This window comes from Falco punctatus, assembly GCF_963210335.1.
Source record: "Falco punctatus genome assembly, chromosome: 1".
Taxonomy (NCBI): Eukaryota; Metazoa; Chordata; class Aves; order Falconiformes; family Falconidae; genus Falco; species Falco punctatus.
In genome coordinates this window covers 71,559,888-71,576,036 of record NC_137580.1, presented here as the reverse complement: position 1 = coordinate 71,576,036, position 16,149 = coordinate 71,559,888, and positions in this window count along the sequence as shown.

Genomic DNA, 16,149 nt, shown 5'->3' with positions numbered 1-16,149 from the left:
TAATCCTATTTACTTTTCCCAAAAGAAATCTTTTTTGTATTGGAGATGTATTAAAGGAAAAGATCTGTTGTCTGCTCTTTTTGAATACATCTGTTTTTCTTTTCAGGACATTATAGAGAGCACAGAGAGCCAGAAAAAGCAAGAAGGTGAGTGGATAGAAAACACCGTAAAGCTTTCTATAGTTTGTGTTTCCTTGATTTTATTAACTTTTCACTTTTAATATAAGCAAAATAAAATTTGCAAGTCCCTCCATACTTTCAGAGATTTTTTTCTGTGCTCTTAGTAAGACTGTTACTTTACCTGTTGATAACTTCTTCCCTCCCCAACAGTTCTATTTTATTTTGCACCTGCTTTAACTAAAAGATCCAGTTCCTTATGAAATATGATTTATATTTTTTTCTCCTTAAACAAGCTGGGGGGGGGGGGGGGGGGAGTTAATGATGAAACCATATTATTATACAAACTTACAGTTAGCAGTAATCACATTCTAAAATCAGGGACCAATCCCACAAACTTCCCTGCCTCTTTTTATTTCTTACTCATAAAGCTGTTAGCACAAATTTCTACATCAAAAAAAAAAAAAAGAAAGGAGGCTAGGGACAGTAACTGTTGAAAATAAAAAAAGTTTACATTAAAATGCATCATACAGACATTAACCTCTGGAAATCCTAATTAAAGTGCAACTTAAAAAACATACAAACAAAAAGAAAAAAACAAAAACAAAAACAACAAACCTCCAAATATTTCCAAAATATAAAAACTCTCAGTAAAATCATTTAGAAAACCCTTGTCTTTCCCAGAAGGGACACTATGACAAATACACAGTTACAACTGAACATTTTAACAGTTGTGAATCTAAATTAGAATGAACTGACGATTAAAAACACTGCAGTTTGCAGCCTGGTCTTTAGAGGAAAAAATGGATATGGTAACACTTAGATATGTAAGTCAATTCATTGATAATTTTGAACTTATTAGTCACTCAACCAAATCTGACTAAGATCTTGCAGGTTCGTTGAGATTAAATTCTCATTAGCTTTGTGAAAGAGAATACTGTGGAAAGGTATTGTTCTGATTAATAGGCTGTATTGTAAACGCAAGTCTTATCAGAAAACTGTGCATCCACAGGAAAGCATTATGAATGCCTTTACAACAGAAAAAGCATAATTAGCATGTAATCTTTCCTGGACACCAGCAAACCCAATCCCAAAGTTCAGGGTTAATTTCAGTTGCAAGAGTAAGGTTTCCAGTTACTGCATTCTAACCCAATGCTCAGGGCTGAGTTCAGCTAATTGTTCACCACTATTTCCCACACACCCCCTTTAACTGTGTATATTATCCTAGCTAAGGACAAAGAGATGTTTTTTACCTGTGCAATTGTGCTTGCCATAGCTTAAAGAACTGAGATCTCTTTAAGGTAATTACAACACACTGTTCATCAACTTCAATTACCGGATGTACTCTCAACTTCAATTCTCACTTAACACATCTTTCATCTGATAATTTTTATAATAAATTTTTATGCTTTAGCACTTAACATAAACCTGAAAAGAATATCGTCATCAGACATTTCATGTAACATTTACCAAACTTTAAAGCCAGATAGAAGAAAAAAAGAAAGAAAAAAAAAAAAAAAAAAACACACCAAACCAAAAAGCATTCTCTGCCTCTACGAAAATGCAAAAAATCTGGTCATCTTTTCCTTTTTTTGTCACTTCCTGCCTACAAACACCAGATTTCCCCTCCCTCCTTAATCTATGTAGTTTTCTGCATTGCTTCTTCCTCAGTAAAAGGAGTGCTAGGTCTTTTCAACTCTTCTTTTTTATACACCCAGAGAAGACTGAACTAGTTTATTAGGAGTTAAGAGATGAAGCATAAAAGAGCTAAGAAGGATGAAACTCACATTTAGACCTCTTAGCATGGCACACATCTGATCATACACCAGAACAGCTGCCTCCTACTAATGCAGTTCCACCCATTCATGTCACTGCTTGGTCCTTTGGCCTTTATGTGAGATAAGGTATTATCTTCCCCATTAATTATCACCTGAGAATATTCCGAATAAGAAACCATGGTTTGCAGTAAATATTCACAAGACAAGACAACCTCATTATTTCAAGAGGTCTCATCAGACAGCTTTTGCAAGTTTATGCTATCCTAGTACAAGTAGTGTCAGGATTCTCTGTATGGTGATACAACAGTCTTAGTTACAATAGCCTTCGGTTGAAAGTTGTGTGCTAAACATAGTATTTTTTCTCAGTTTGCATCTGCATACAACAATTCTCAAAATTCAGAAGTCCCACAGCTATACAAGTAAGCTATAGCTATATAAGTAAGCTATATAAGTAAGTTCCTTGAATTTTAACAAAATTAGACAAGCACAAAATTATTTATTTGAGGCTTTCTCTCAAAACTATAAATGTTACTGTCCTTTGATCCAGTAATGGCAGTTACCTGTTTAATGAAAATCCAATTAGTTACTTCTAGTGCTCACAACTATCGCAAAATGACGCTGGGTGTTTTTCTATCACTTATCCCCTCAAACTGATAGTATCTATACCATTTACTTTACCATTCTCCATAGTGACATTAAGTGAAAGCAGAAAAACTAAGACCATACAATGACAAGGTTCACATCTCAAACACATTTTACTGGAAATATGAAATACTCATTCAAAAGAGAAAATGAAGTTAGATCTAGTGAACCATTGATTATTTTTTTTAATTACAATCTCTAAAAATATAGATATTTATTGCAAATGTAAAAGGAAGCATTTTTAAGTAAGAAAAAAAATATACAGAAGTTAAAGCAATTGCCTGTAGCTTTAGCATTCTCTCTGCATGCATGCCTAAAGGCTCCAAAATTCTGCCATGTTATATAAGTTATCTGAAATATTCCACTTACTCAGTTTAAAACATACTTTAAACCAAAACAATAACACAGGTAATTTATTCTAAATATATTTTGATATATATTTATTGCATCTAGATGAATTCTGAGAGGAGTTATGAGTCAATTTCACATTTGACATACCATTCCAAAAGTGTGTGAAAATACTCAACTTCACAATTTCTACAAGTATAAAAAGCTTATGCTCTTATATTTCACAGGATTTACAGTGCAGCAGGAGAGAAAAAATTAAAAATCACGAATTTTCATTCTTAATTAGTTTTTTTCATTTTTCAATATAAACTGCAGTGGTTTTTGTCATACTGCACATAAAAGCCTTACACCTGAAATCCAGGTATAAATTAGTTTTCAAATAGTAGGAAAAGCTGAAGTGCCATTACCTTCTTTTCTTCCTGTAATTCTGTTACTTCATGGTACTGTGGGAGAGGTCATTTCTTTTCTTGCCTTCTTTTTTGTTGTTGACATTTTCATAATGCAGTGCAGTTTCCCTTGAAAAGTTAAAGGAAAGATTTATGAGTCTTCATTTTTAAATGCTTATCTATATACATTTAGTGAAAGCCTATTCTCCTATTACAAACAGCTGCTGTTTGCAATAACTAATGGAAGCCTAGATTACCCAGTAATGGGAGGGGTCCCACAATATTGTACAATTATGCAGTAAACCCAAAGCAGCAACACAAACCGTGTTTCAAAAATGGCAAAAATTACAGAATTATTATCACAGGATGACTCTAACAACCACTCAACAGAGAAAAATACAAAGCATACAGAAAAGATACAAATTTTGAGATACAGTACCTTAACAAAGCTTCAAGTTATGATTCTCTAACTCTAATTATGAGACTTAACACTATCTATATCACAAATTTTGAAAACTCTCTTGGTAGCAACAACTCTCTAGAGAGCCTTTATATGACTAATTTTAGGAAAAAGCCTTCAAAGGAAATCACTTCAAATAGACAAATAGTTTTTATGACCACTTCAAATGACATTCCAGTAAGTCTGGCCAAGACACTGGAAAGGATTTAAACCATGGCAGATGCTTGCACAGCAAATTAAGACCAACCAGCCTACAGATACTGCATGCTGAAGCTTATTTTTAAAATTTCTCTCTCCAACTTCTAATGAATTTACAGCTGTAATCTGAAAACCCAGGCCCTAGTTAGCCAATTACTTAAGTATACCAACATAAATCTATACTAATTTTATTCAAAAGTTCCATAGACCCAGGCCTCTAAAACACATTTAGAAATCCATCTGTTCAGGCACAAACAACAACACTTAACTAACATTACATTAAAAAAAGCACCTATAAGGCTTAAAAGCATACACCAGGAATAGGCTATTCAGGCATATAAGGTCAGAATCACAAAGATGCAAACTGGAAATGCTCTGCAGTCATAGGATTGGAATTTACAGGCCAGACTTACATGCTTAAGTGCCTTTTATAACAGAGTGTTACCCCCCTACAAACACAACTGATACCAGGCAGCATATTGATCATACTGCTTCTTAAGCCAGCCAGTAGTCACTGAAAGAGATTCTAAAATCTTGGCTTTCCCAAACTTTCCATACTAGCTTCCCATTTCAGTAAGTTTGAGAAGAGGATGTAAAATATGAAATCTGAAGGTTTTGTTGGTTTTTTGTGTGTTTTTTTTAAAAAAAAAAAACAAATCAGAGTCAGTCATTTATACTTCTAAGACAGAAGAGGAAGCAATGGTCATACCCACATTTTCCAGTATCTTAATGAGCACTTATACAGTAGTAGAAATATATTGTCTACAGTATCTTAATGAGCACCTCTACAGGAAGTTACAGACACAAATGAGATGTCTTCCTCTTAACACAAAGCTATAAGCTCCACTAGGAAAAATACTTCCTTACATCCTTTTTGATTATGAACCATTTAGAAATCAAGAGGAGGGGCTAAATTAAGGTTTAGTTAAATGAGGATTAATTTTACTAATTTGCCTTGCACAGTGTTCTCAGGATCTTAAATTCCACTATCACTTTGACCTTCACATCCCCAGAATTTGTCCTTTTTCCATCAGTAATGAGCCCGACAGGGCATCTCTCCTAGCTTTGACTTGCTCAGAGATCCGCGCAACTGTATCCCATAGGGCATGAGTCTGGACGGCCAAGGGGCTCCGGAGAGCTGAGCTGATTGATATTCAAGAACACTCTCCTCAAAGCACATTCTAATGTGCAAAAAGGCTATCAAGTGTGCCAGAAGACCAGTCTGGATGAGTCAAAAGCTCAACCGTGTTACTGAAAGCAGATCATATTTTTTACAAACCGTCAAGTATAAAGTAAATTGGCTTTCAGTAAAATAAACCTTTAAAAATGTGTTCACTGCTCTGAAACCAAAGAAAAATTAATAACTGTAAGGATTAAGTTTCCAGCAAAACAAGAAGAAATGTCTGCATATGTGAAAGGAAAGTGTTCATGAAGTATAACAGCTCAGGAGCAGCAAATAAGCCCCACTGCTGCAAACAGAAAGTCTAAAAACATAGGACAATCGAAATACATTGTCATAATGCAAATAAAACTGAAAAAATATAACAAACTAATTCTGAAGAATAGATGTAACAATTTTGGAATAAATAGGTAAACCAGTAAAAAACAATAACCGGCATATTGTTATTTACAGATTTATATCATATTGCCCAGGTCCTGGCCCTTCTTGAAGTTTAAACTCACAGCTTTTCCAGTTAAATTACTGAAATGTATTTCTTTATATTTCAGGGAAGAATAAGTAACACCCTAATGTAAATGGAAGGGAAGGCGGGAATTAAGTCAAAGAATTTTTCAATTTCTTGGCCACATTTTTTCCCTCTCTACAAAGCATAGCTAAAATATATAGTAGCTACCAGTCAAAAATAAAGTATAAACATTACTTACATGCTTGTATCAAATCTTACACATAAGATTCTGGAGGGCTTACCACAATCACAATATAAACCATGCAGTTTAATTTTATTACATTGTAAAGGCATCCAAACACCTCATTTCCTCACTCACACGACGTCCACCCTCAGCCCCCTCAGTCTCACTGTTCTCTAGGAATAGCAGCTGTGAAACTAACAATTCCCTAACATCAGTTTGCTCCACTAACAACATTGTGATGGGTAATGCTGAAACTACAAAGTGCAATAACTTCATTTATCAGTTAAGAGAGCTTTGAGGATTTACAACTCCGGTGCAGTCCAGTAGGCACACAGCTTGTGATTTCAGACCGCATATTTCACTGTAGGAACAATATTTTTTAAAATGTTTTCTCACTTAAGTTAAATTTTTCATTTTAATTCCTATACAGAGCTGCTTCTTAAGCACATCAAGCAGAGCACAGATATCTTTCCCACAGATGCAGTGGTGATTGCCATAGAAAAGAAAGTACTGATTAACAATTTAGCTTCAAACTACATAGACCAGAATGCATAAAAATGGAAAATTTAACAAAATTCTAGTTATCATTGTCCAAATCAAGCAGTTACAGACCTTAGCACTACAAGCTTGCTCAATGGACCACTCATCTGTCCAATTACACTTTCTGCACACAACTGCATACGTATCTTTCAAGCTGTCAAACACGCATCCAGTTATGTTCTATTCAACAGATATACAGGAATTTAGACCAAAAGCAACAGTTCCATTTAATATGAGGTATATAAAATTTTTTAAATGTTTTTGTTCATACAGTGTCATTTTGTTCTATTATGTGCTTGTGTCATACTTCCCCACCCTGCCCTCCCCAAGTCGGGGCCTGAATTACCCGTTTCCAACATCAATACATTTATAGAGTAATTATGACTTGTAAATTGCTGAAGGAAATATACTAAGCTGGATAGAACACATCTACTTTGACTCATAAAGATCTGTACAAATACTTGGTTTCACTTCCTTACTAACTTTTGGGCTTTATGTCCAACTCTATGCGTATATATGAAATTCAGTCTAGACTATTAAAGGTCACCCTGTATTAGTTAAAAATATGCAGAAAAACACAAACAGTAAACTATTGGAATTTGTAGCACAGCTTCATAGGGTTTGGTATAAAAAATCAATAGGTAGAGTACTTCAATCCAGAAAGTTCAGTGCAAACCCTCAACTGAAATACATTTTTATGATGGAAAAAAAGTCTAAGTCAGAGACTCCTGATAAAGAGCTAACAAAGATATGTGTGTTCCCCAGCAAAAGCTGCTTTTACTAAGATAGTAGAGAGAAATATCAATGAAAAATACCTCACAGACATTATCTCACCTACCCAAAATTACTCTCCCAATTGAATTATTTCCTGCTTAAAGAATCAAAACCATGCTAAATACACACCACACAAAAAACAAATTAACATGGCCTTTGGACTGAATGTCTTTAGACATCAGAAAACAACCAGTTCAGCAAATACAGTATACATCTAAAATTTCACTCACTAATTCTAAATCCATCAACATAATTCACAGCAATTTTTACATGATTTCTAACAAACTGATACATTGACCACCGAGAGATAGTTCTCAAACACAAACTGGGAATAAGAGTGGATACCGATACTCAGCATCTGTTCAAAGAGTATGATCTTCTTAGTATTTGGGAAAAAAAAAATACTTTGCTACCATTAACAGAATGTGCAACCAGGATAAGCATGCATGTTTTAACAATTCAATAGTTTTAGCATTGAAGTCTGTCACATCTCAGGAAAACAACTCATATTTTTCCTTCGTTATGCACAAATAACTTTAGAACCCTGAGAACAGCAGCTAGTTTCTCCCTCAGATTAGATTCCTTTTTTACATGTGTATCATCTCTATATCCAGTGTATATGTTCTCACAATAAAAATTCACAGGTTGAGAGATTTCTTTCTTAACGTGTTACCATTTCCTGGCAAGAAAGAAAAAAAAGAGTAAGAAAGGAAAACAAAATTTTTTTCCTTGCTTGTACAGTTCCTCCTCCTTCACCATTTAAAGCAGTTTAAGATTATCATTATTATAAAGGAAGCATGAGAGCCAAACTGAATTTTCAGAGTAAAAGGGTGACAGCTCCATCAAGTGGCTCTGTAAGGCACTATTTACTACTGGGTTAGTGCATGATAAAAAAAAAAAAAATATTGTCCAGATATGTACAGAATGGACTTCTTAAAATTAGTTTAAATGGTGACAGATTAGATCCTGTAAAAATCTAATTTATTTTTAAGTCTATAATAAGGATAAGCATATTGAATTTTTATATGGTTCATTTTGTGGAATTACCTACATTTTGTTATGATACTAATAAAGGAACAGCATTGTTATTAATGAACAGAACTTTCTCATGGCAGGAAAAGTCTTGTACATTCTAACCCTGCTAGCAGAGGTCTTCATGAGTCGGATGGCTCTGATCTCCAGCATATTCTCTATGATCTGAGAAAATGTCGAGCAGATACCAGCCTCACATCAGTTAAACTTAATTCCTCTGGCAGCTAAAAATGTGGAATGAGCTCCAAACTGAATCCCACCCAGAGAAACGTCAGCTCTAAAAAAAAGGTAAGTCAGCTTGTGTGTCTACAGAAATGAGCTGTAATTATTAGCAATAAACTGTAAAAATATCAAAGCCCGTTAAGAAGAATAAAATATTCAGATTGTCATCTTACTATGAGATTATTTAATCTGTACATTTTTTTTGTTTCTCTTTTCTGGGGGCAACACTTGACACGCAGAACAAGAGTAGTACATTTAGAAACATGTTTTAAACACATCAAACTTTCAATACTATACTACTAGTTTCTGTGATAATGAAAAGTATGTATTTCCATGAGGTATGAAGTCTTCCATGTTTTGCAAATCCAAATTAAAAACAAAAAGCAAATCAAACAAGAAAGTCAAGACATAGTCATTCTCTGGTTTTATGCAGATGCTGCTTATTTGTAGATGTACCCTACTTACAGGGTAGTAAGCTTTACTCACTGACTAAACATTTCAAAATTATGTACAATTTCAAATACCACAATACTACACTGCATTGAAGAATGAGGAATTTCTGATGAAAAACTGAAATCCTGAACAAAATATTAGAAGGGATCTCTGCTTTTAAAACGTGTCACACTATGTAATTTCAAAGAAGTTATCTCTTCCAATCCCTTGTTAATTCAAATTAGTGTATGTTTCCAAATAAAAATAATATGAAAGGAAATTTTGCTATATAAATACATCATCCAATCAGATCGCTGGCATTTCTAGCCATACTCTAACACCTAGACAAGAATGCTCAGCAGAATTTACTTGAGTTACTGTAAAATTGAAAAGTTATTTTAAAAGGCATTTTTAATGCAAAGAGATAATAATAATTTGTATACTTAAATTTATATAAACGATTGAGTATCTTGAACTGAAACCTGTGCTTGCTACTCCCTGGGAAGCTATAAATACATATATACACACACACAATTATTCAACACTTCAATATTCAAAAGTTCCTAGACACCTGACAAACTCTAGATTGAACAGCCCAAAGCCTGTATAATATTTTATTAGGCATGATACAGAAACTGAGAACAGAGATTTAGAGTTAAGAAAGAAATGGGTTAGAGTAATCAGATCATACCGTTTCTCAGTTCTGGTATATGCACATAATGACAACTCCATTAAAGTAAATTTTTATGGCATAGTAACTCAATTCTTGAAGGCAAAACAAAAGGACTATATTCCTAAAAGATCTGCTTGAGGAAAGATGGTAGTTTCATCACTTGTTTTAGAATGGCACGTAGTAAGTACTATTTTCAGAATACGGAACAATATTCTTAACAAGTTAAAATACAGTTTAAATGCATCAAATCAGAACATGAAGCCTAACAGAGTATTTTTTAAAGTAATGATATCTACTTCTTTCTAAACTCAGTAAGGTTTGAGGGTGTTTTTCCCCCTTTGAAGACAGGTATGATCTAATACAAAAATGTGAGCAAACAGGAACTAATGTTAGTTCCCAGCAAATAATATGCACTAATTAGCAGTGTGATTATGTATGCATCTGGATTATGATGACATGCAGTATCAGCTTCCAAAAGGAGAAATATTATAAAAACAACAAGTTGAAAAGTTCAGGAATATTTTCAGTGACAAAACAGAGTTCATTCCTGCTACACTCATTTGTGCCAAGTAACTGTGTTTAGACTAAAATGTTCCAACTACCCCAGTGTAAATTACATCTAAAGGCACAGGTGTTTCATGTTATTATTAAACTACAACTATGAGGTTCTAAACTTTTCTAAACTATGTAAATGTGATTTTACTATTAATCTTCATTTTAATTTACCAAGAAGCATTCATAAAGAATTAACATCTTATTCTGCTCAATTACACTAGCACTCTTTTTTAACATACAATAAATTCAACCATGATAAAACATAACTTCTGAAACAGTGAAATTCAATATCTAAGTATTTATAAATGTATCTATATAAGTGACTTACAGCCAACAGAAATGTGACAGTTATAAATTGCATTTGTAGTGATTGAAGCTACTCAGTTGTAAAGATGGCCCAGTTCAATACACTTCTTCAAACTCTAAACAGTAAGTGTTTTCTTGTATATACATCTTTAAAATCTGCAGTAACAATGATATAAATGGACTGTTACTTAACTTACTAACCTGTACATTAGTCAGGTAAAGTATCCTATCTGTAATGGAATTAAAAAGCTTTTTAAAAATACTGACAGAGACTGAAGAATAAATTGATGCACTCTTAATAACTCTAAATCATCTAGCTCTTTATGCCAAGAAGTGTTGACAATACCAACTTCAAGGTCATTGTCAACTTGGTAAGTCATTAGCAAATAAAATATGGCTTAATTGGAGCAAACTCAGCAAGGAGCTGCATTATTTTAAGTGAACACTGCAATATAACTTGAAGAAAAATTACTAATCGCCACTCCCGTTGACAATGAAATGGATGAAGAAGGTGCCTTATAACTTTTTTTCTATGACTTTCCCGTAATTAAATATGGAAATAGATTCTGTGAAGAATTAAAAGTCCCTGAGTGCATTAATTCAGGCACTAATGGACTGCCTTCCAGCGTTAGAGCACACAGGTAGTTCCCAGCACGTTACCAACATTAGCTAATCTATCAGTGTCAGACTCCAGCAGTACCTTTAGTTTGAATACCCAGCTCCGTAAAGCAGATTTAGGCTGATTACACATGCTGTTTTAAATGGATATATTTTTCACATTCTGAAATACTACCTGAAACTTTACATGCATTGATGATACAGCTTGAGTAAGACCCAAGATCCAGTTACCTGAATGTATGCAGATGTATTACACATATACAGTGCTCAATGTAGCTTTTATAGCCACCTCACTAACCTCTAACATAACAATTGTCCATGACTACAAAAAAAAAAGGAAAATTAAATAAAACACGTTTCAAAAATAACCCCATTCGCATATCTTTCCTCTTTCCCAGCACAATACATCACAAACTGCCCAACACAATGCCATTGAGAGTTATAACATTTAAAATAAAGGAGTTCCTCTCAGCACAGACTTCTTGATAATGCCTCTTTGGTCAAACTCTCCATTTTCTCACTTTATGCCACAGAATTATTCACTTCCTCCAGCTCTCCCTCCAAACCTTATTTTGTGGGCAAGCAGCCCTAACCTTGCAGAGGTCCCTAGGTCCCAGCCTGGTACACTAGCCCTTACACATTTTGAAAGCAACCGCCAGTCTATCAAAGCATGGTAATGTTCACCATAACAGCAAGTGAAAATGAAGAGCTGGTTTGTGTTTTTTTAACTAACTCTGTGATATTTAGAGTGCATATGTTTAAATAGCTAAAATATTTGCATTACAAAACAGGATTTTAATTACTTTTTTTAATTGAAGACTTTGCAGATCTATATCTGTATCAGAGGGCCAAGCTCAGCAACATAATGCAAATTTGTTGCTCTTCATTGGCATTACGTGTGGGCACCAATCCACTAAAACACTTCAGTATGTATGTAGCTTCAAATATGAAAGCAGTCCTACTGCAGTCAAATGCAACAGTCACAGGTTAATAATTAAACACATAGTTAGGTGCTTTGCTGCACTGAGGCCTACATTTGTTTGATACTGAAAATGTGCTTTAGGAATTCATTACTTATGTAAAATATGTACCCTTAGTAAGAAAAGGGCAACAACTTGAGGAAACTGAGATGAGTGGGTCAGGCTTTGAAGGCACACTAAGGGAGCTCTGATCTAAAAGTGGTTTTGTAAAATAAAAAAGATTCAATCCAACGATTACTACACATATTCTGTCAATTCTTTAGGAAAAAAGGGCCAAAACAGCTGCTGCAAATGCTGAAAGAACACTCAAAATGGTTTATTATCCACTTAACACCTTACATATTGTATCCGTTTTCCATGTTGTTCCTTCTTGTGCTATTAAATTTTAACTGTGGAAACTGATTAAATTATTAAAACTTACATACTGCATTTACTTAAGCAAATTTCTATTAAACAAATAAAAATACATAATCGGGTATGTTTTGCTAACAAGAAATCACTGTGAAAAATCCCAGAAGACAATTGTTTTCAGAGTATTTGAAAGCCTTTTCTCTCCTGAGGATCACACTACTTTAGTTTTAGGCTGTTTGTGTGTCTCTCTAAAACTTGATAGCTATTATTGCTCATATATATCCACACTTGATGGCTATTATTGCTCTCTCTATATATACATACAAAAAGTATTAACTGATCCCATTGATCCTGTAATAAGTATTAAGAGAAACGTGCATCTGCAGCAGGTTTTCTGCTATGAAGTATAACCTTGCAAACAAGTCCTTAGAACTAGTGAAAAATTGTCCAGTTCTAAGAGAAACAGGAAGACGACAAGACTCAGGCATGATTATCTCTACCCATACAGAGTCAGAAACATACCCTGAAAAATATGTTACTAAAACCAATGCATAGATACAGAACAAAAAGTTCAACATGTGAATGAACAGTCTCCAATTAATCACTGAAACATTTTCTCCTCTAACCCTCGATTTTGACTACATTAAAAGTATGATCACAAACTGTGACCAGTATTTCTGTGTTGCATTCAACTCCAAAACCCAACTAAAAAGGGCAATGAATCCGAGATCACACACACACACACACACACACACTATCTATAAACACAAACCAAGAGGAACTAGACAAGAAACACAGACAAATCAAAACCAAACAGGACCATACTACAATATTTCTATAACCTATGCATAAGAACAAATGGAGATTGGGCAATGACTGCTGAGACAATCACAAGGACTTGACTTAAAAAAGTACTGAGCCACTCAAACACTTTGCTCTGGCTATGGGTCAGTTTCTTAAACAGAAACTAATAATTACATTCATGAAAGTTGCCTACCTTTTCCCACAAAGGTGTTCATTATTTCCCTTAACAGAGATAAATAAAGCTCTTTGTCCTCCAAAGTCTTAATTTTTCCAACAAATTCAACATACAAATATAGTAGGTAAATTAACATTAGAGTCCTTCAAGAGTTTTATAATTTTTAAAATCCTTTCATGGAGAATAACTACCTCAGAAGTAGCCAACCTTCTTCAAATACCAGCAGTCTTGAAAATAAATTAAAGCTTTCACAATGGAAGATCAAGATATCTTACAGTGTCTAGGACCCCAGATCTGACAAGTTTCCTGCTCTTCTTACACAGTTTCTTCAAGCTCCATTGTACCAGTATTTGCTAATATTTCTTCTACAACAACAGCAATAATTGGTATTTACAAAGGAATGGGCATCCATACAGAACTCACCACCAAGGAGTTCTGAAACTCTTGTGCACTCATACACCAGAATACAGAATACTCTAGTTGTTACTATTTTTAACAGTGATTAAATGGTCAACATTCCTTAAAACACAAAAGTGCATTAAATTCTCATTACAAGCTGTCTTTCAACACCATCACTTAAATCTCAATTTCAAAAATTGTTTCTGAATAAGTTATGTAAAAGGAACACAAATTTTTAAGATAAACTTCAGTGGTCAAGAAACTTATAGAATGTGCCTTTTGTCTCTCTCCCCAAAAGATAAAGCATACAGATAGCTAAAACACAACCTGAAATAATCCAAATCTAGAAACCTGAAGCTTACTTCAGATTGAAATCCTCACATTCCCAAACACCTTTTCAGTATACCATTTAATCTCCTTGCCTTAGCTCTCCATTTGTATAACTACAATAATTACAGATAACTACACATTCTACATATGATTACTTAAAGACTATTCATTTTGCTTATTCAGTGTTGAGAAAACATGATGCCTTGTATTTGTGCAACAGCATTCACCACAGAACATATCGTTCCTAACAAAAATGGTGAATACCGAAGTGTTAGCATGAAACACTTAAGAAATGGTTGCAATCTGGATCACTACATGATTCTGCTGCCCCCTAATGCATTTATTCAAAAAATAATTATGGGGGAAATAGCAACCAAGAAGTAATCCCTTATTCTCTTCTTTATTTTAGTTAATTATGAACTGTAATTCACTGTATGCAGTTAGTACTGCTCAAGCACTCCTTTTGTCATAAATGCTATAAATAGCTGATGTTGCTACCACAGAACCATCTGTAATAAGGAACAGTAGCTATGGAGGCCTTTCAAATGGAAGACAGACACCTTCAATCTGCAATTTGTTTCAGAAGATGCAACAGAAACATTAAAGAACACACTGTTTATTACAGTATCATAAAATCCACATCTCGCAACAGAACACAAGAATTATAACACACCATTTACAGAATTTTGAAACTGTCATGTTTTAAAGTAGAATTGCTAATCTGTAAAAGTTCTCCTAATTAAAATAACATTTTTTTCAGTGTAGATTTCACAGTAGATTTCAAAGAATAGTTTGGATTGGAAAAGACCTTGGTCTTTAGACCATTGAGTTCTAACCCTTCCACTAGACCAAGTTGCTCAAAGGCCCGTCCAACCTGGCCTTGAACACTTCAAGGCATCCACAACTCCTCTGGGCCATCTGGGCCACCTGTTCTAGTATCTCACCAGCCTCAGATTAGAGAATTTCTTCCTAATAGCTAATCTAAATCTACCCTCTTTCAGTAGAAAGCCATTCCCCCTTGTCCTATCGCTACAGGTCCTTGTAAAAAGTCCCTCTCCAGCTTTCTTGTAAGCCCTCTTTAGGTACTAGAGGTCTGCAATAACATCTCCCCAGAGCCTTCCCCAGGCTGAACAACCTCTACTCTCTCAGCCTGTCTTCATAGAAGAGGTGCTCCAGCCCCTCTCATTGTCTTTGTGGCCCTCCTCTGGACCTGCTTCCAACAGCTCCATGTCCTTCTTATGTCATGAGCCCCAGAGATGAAGGCAGTGCACCAGGTAGGGTTTCATGAGAGCAGAGGGGAAGAATGGTCTCCCTTGATCTGCTGGTCATGCTTCTTTTGATGCACCTCAGGATATGGGCTGGCTTTCTGGGGGTGCAAGCGCACATTGCCAGGTCATGCTGAACTTCTGGCCAACCAACAGCCCCAAGTCCTTCTCCTCAGGGTTGCTCTCAACCCATTCTCTGCCCAGCCTGTATTCGTGCTTGTAATTGTCCAGACACACATCCAGGACTTTGCACTTGGCCTTGCTGAACTTCACAAGGTTCGCACAGGCCCAACTCTCAAGCCTGTCAAGGTGTCTCTGGAGGTATTCCTTCCTTCCAGTGCATCAACCACAACACACAACTTGGTGGTGGTGTTGTAGTCAGAATCCAACTCAGTTAGCCTCACACGGGGCACCAAAAAAACTAGTAGACTGCAATGAGGCTTTTACCATCAGTCAGATTCTACTGCCCATGCTGTTTCTCCTTCTTCCAGAGGTCAGACCACACCACTCCTCCTAAATCCAACCACCTCTCCCACACTCCTCAGGGTTATTTAACCACTTAGCAGGAACGAGCTACAGCTGCACATCATCCATGTCAATCAACACACTGCCTTCAGGCAAGGCCACAGCTGCATATTATCAATGCTAATCAACCTACTGCCTTCATTCCTCTACATGTTGTCAGCAAGCTTGCTGAGGGTGCCCCCAATCCTGGGTGTCCTCATTGCTGACAAAGATGTTGAATTTATAGCCTTTCAGCTTTAAAAGCGATTTAACGGTCCGAGAAATATTCAAAACATAATTAATTGAGTAAGCAGTAAATTGAGCTAGAGCTAAAAAAAATACAGGCAGTATAAAAAAGACTTCAGAGCAAAAATGAAGTGGTAATCTACAGA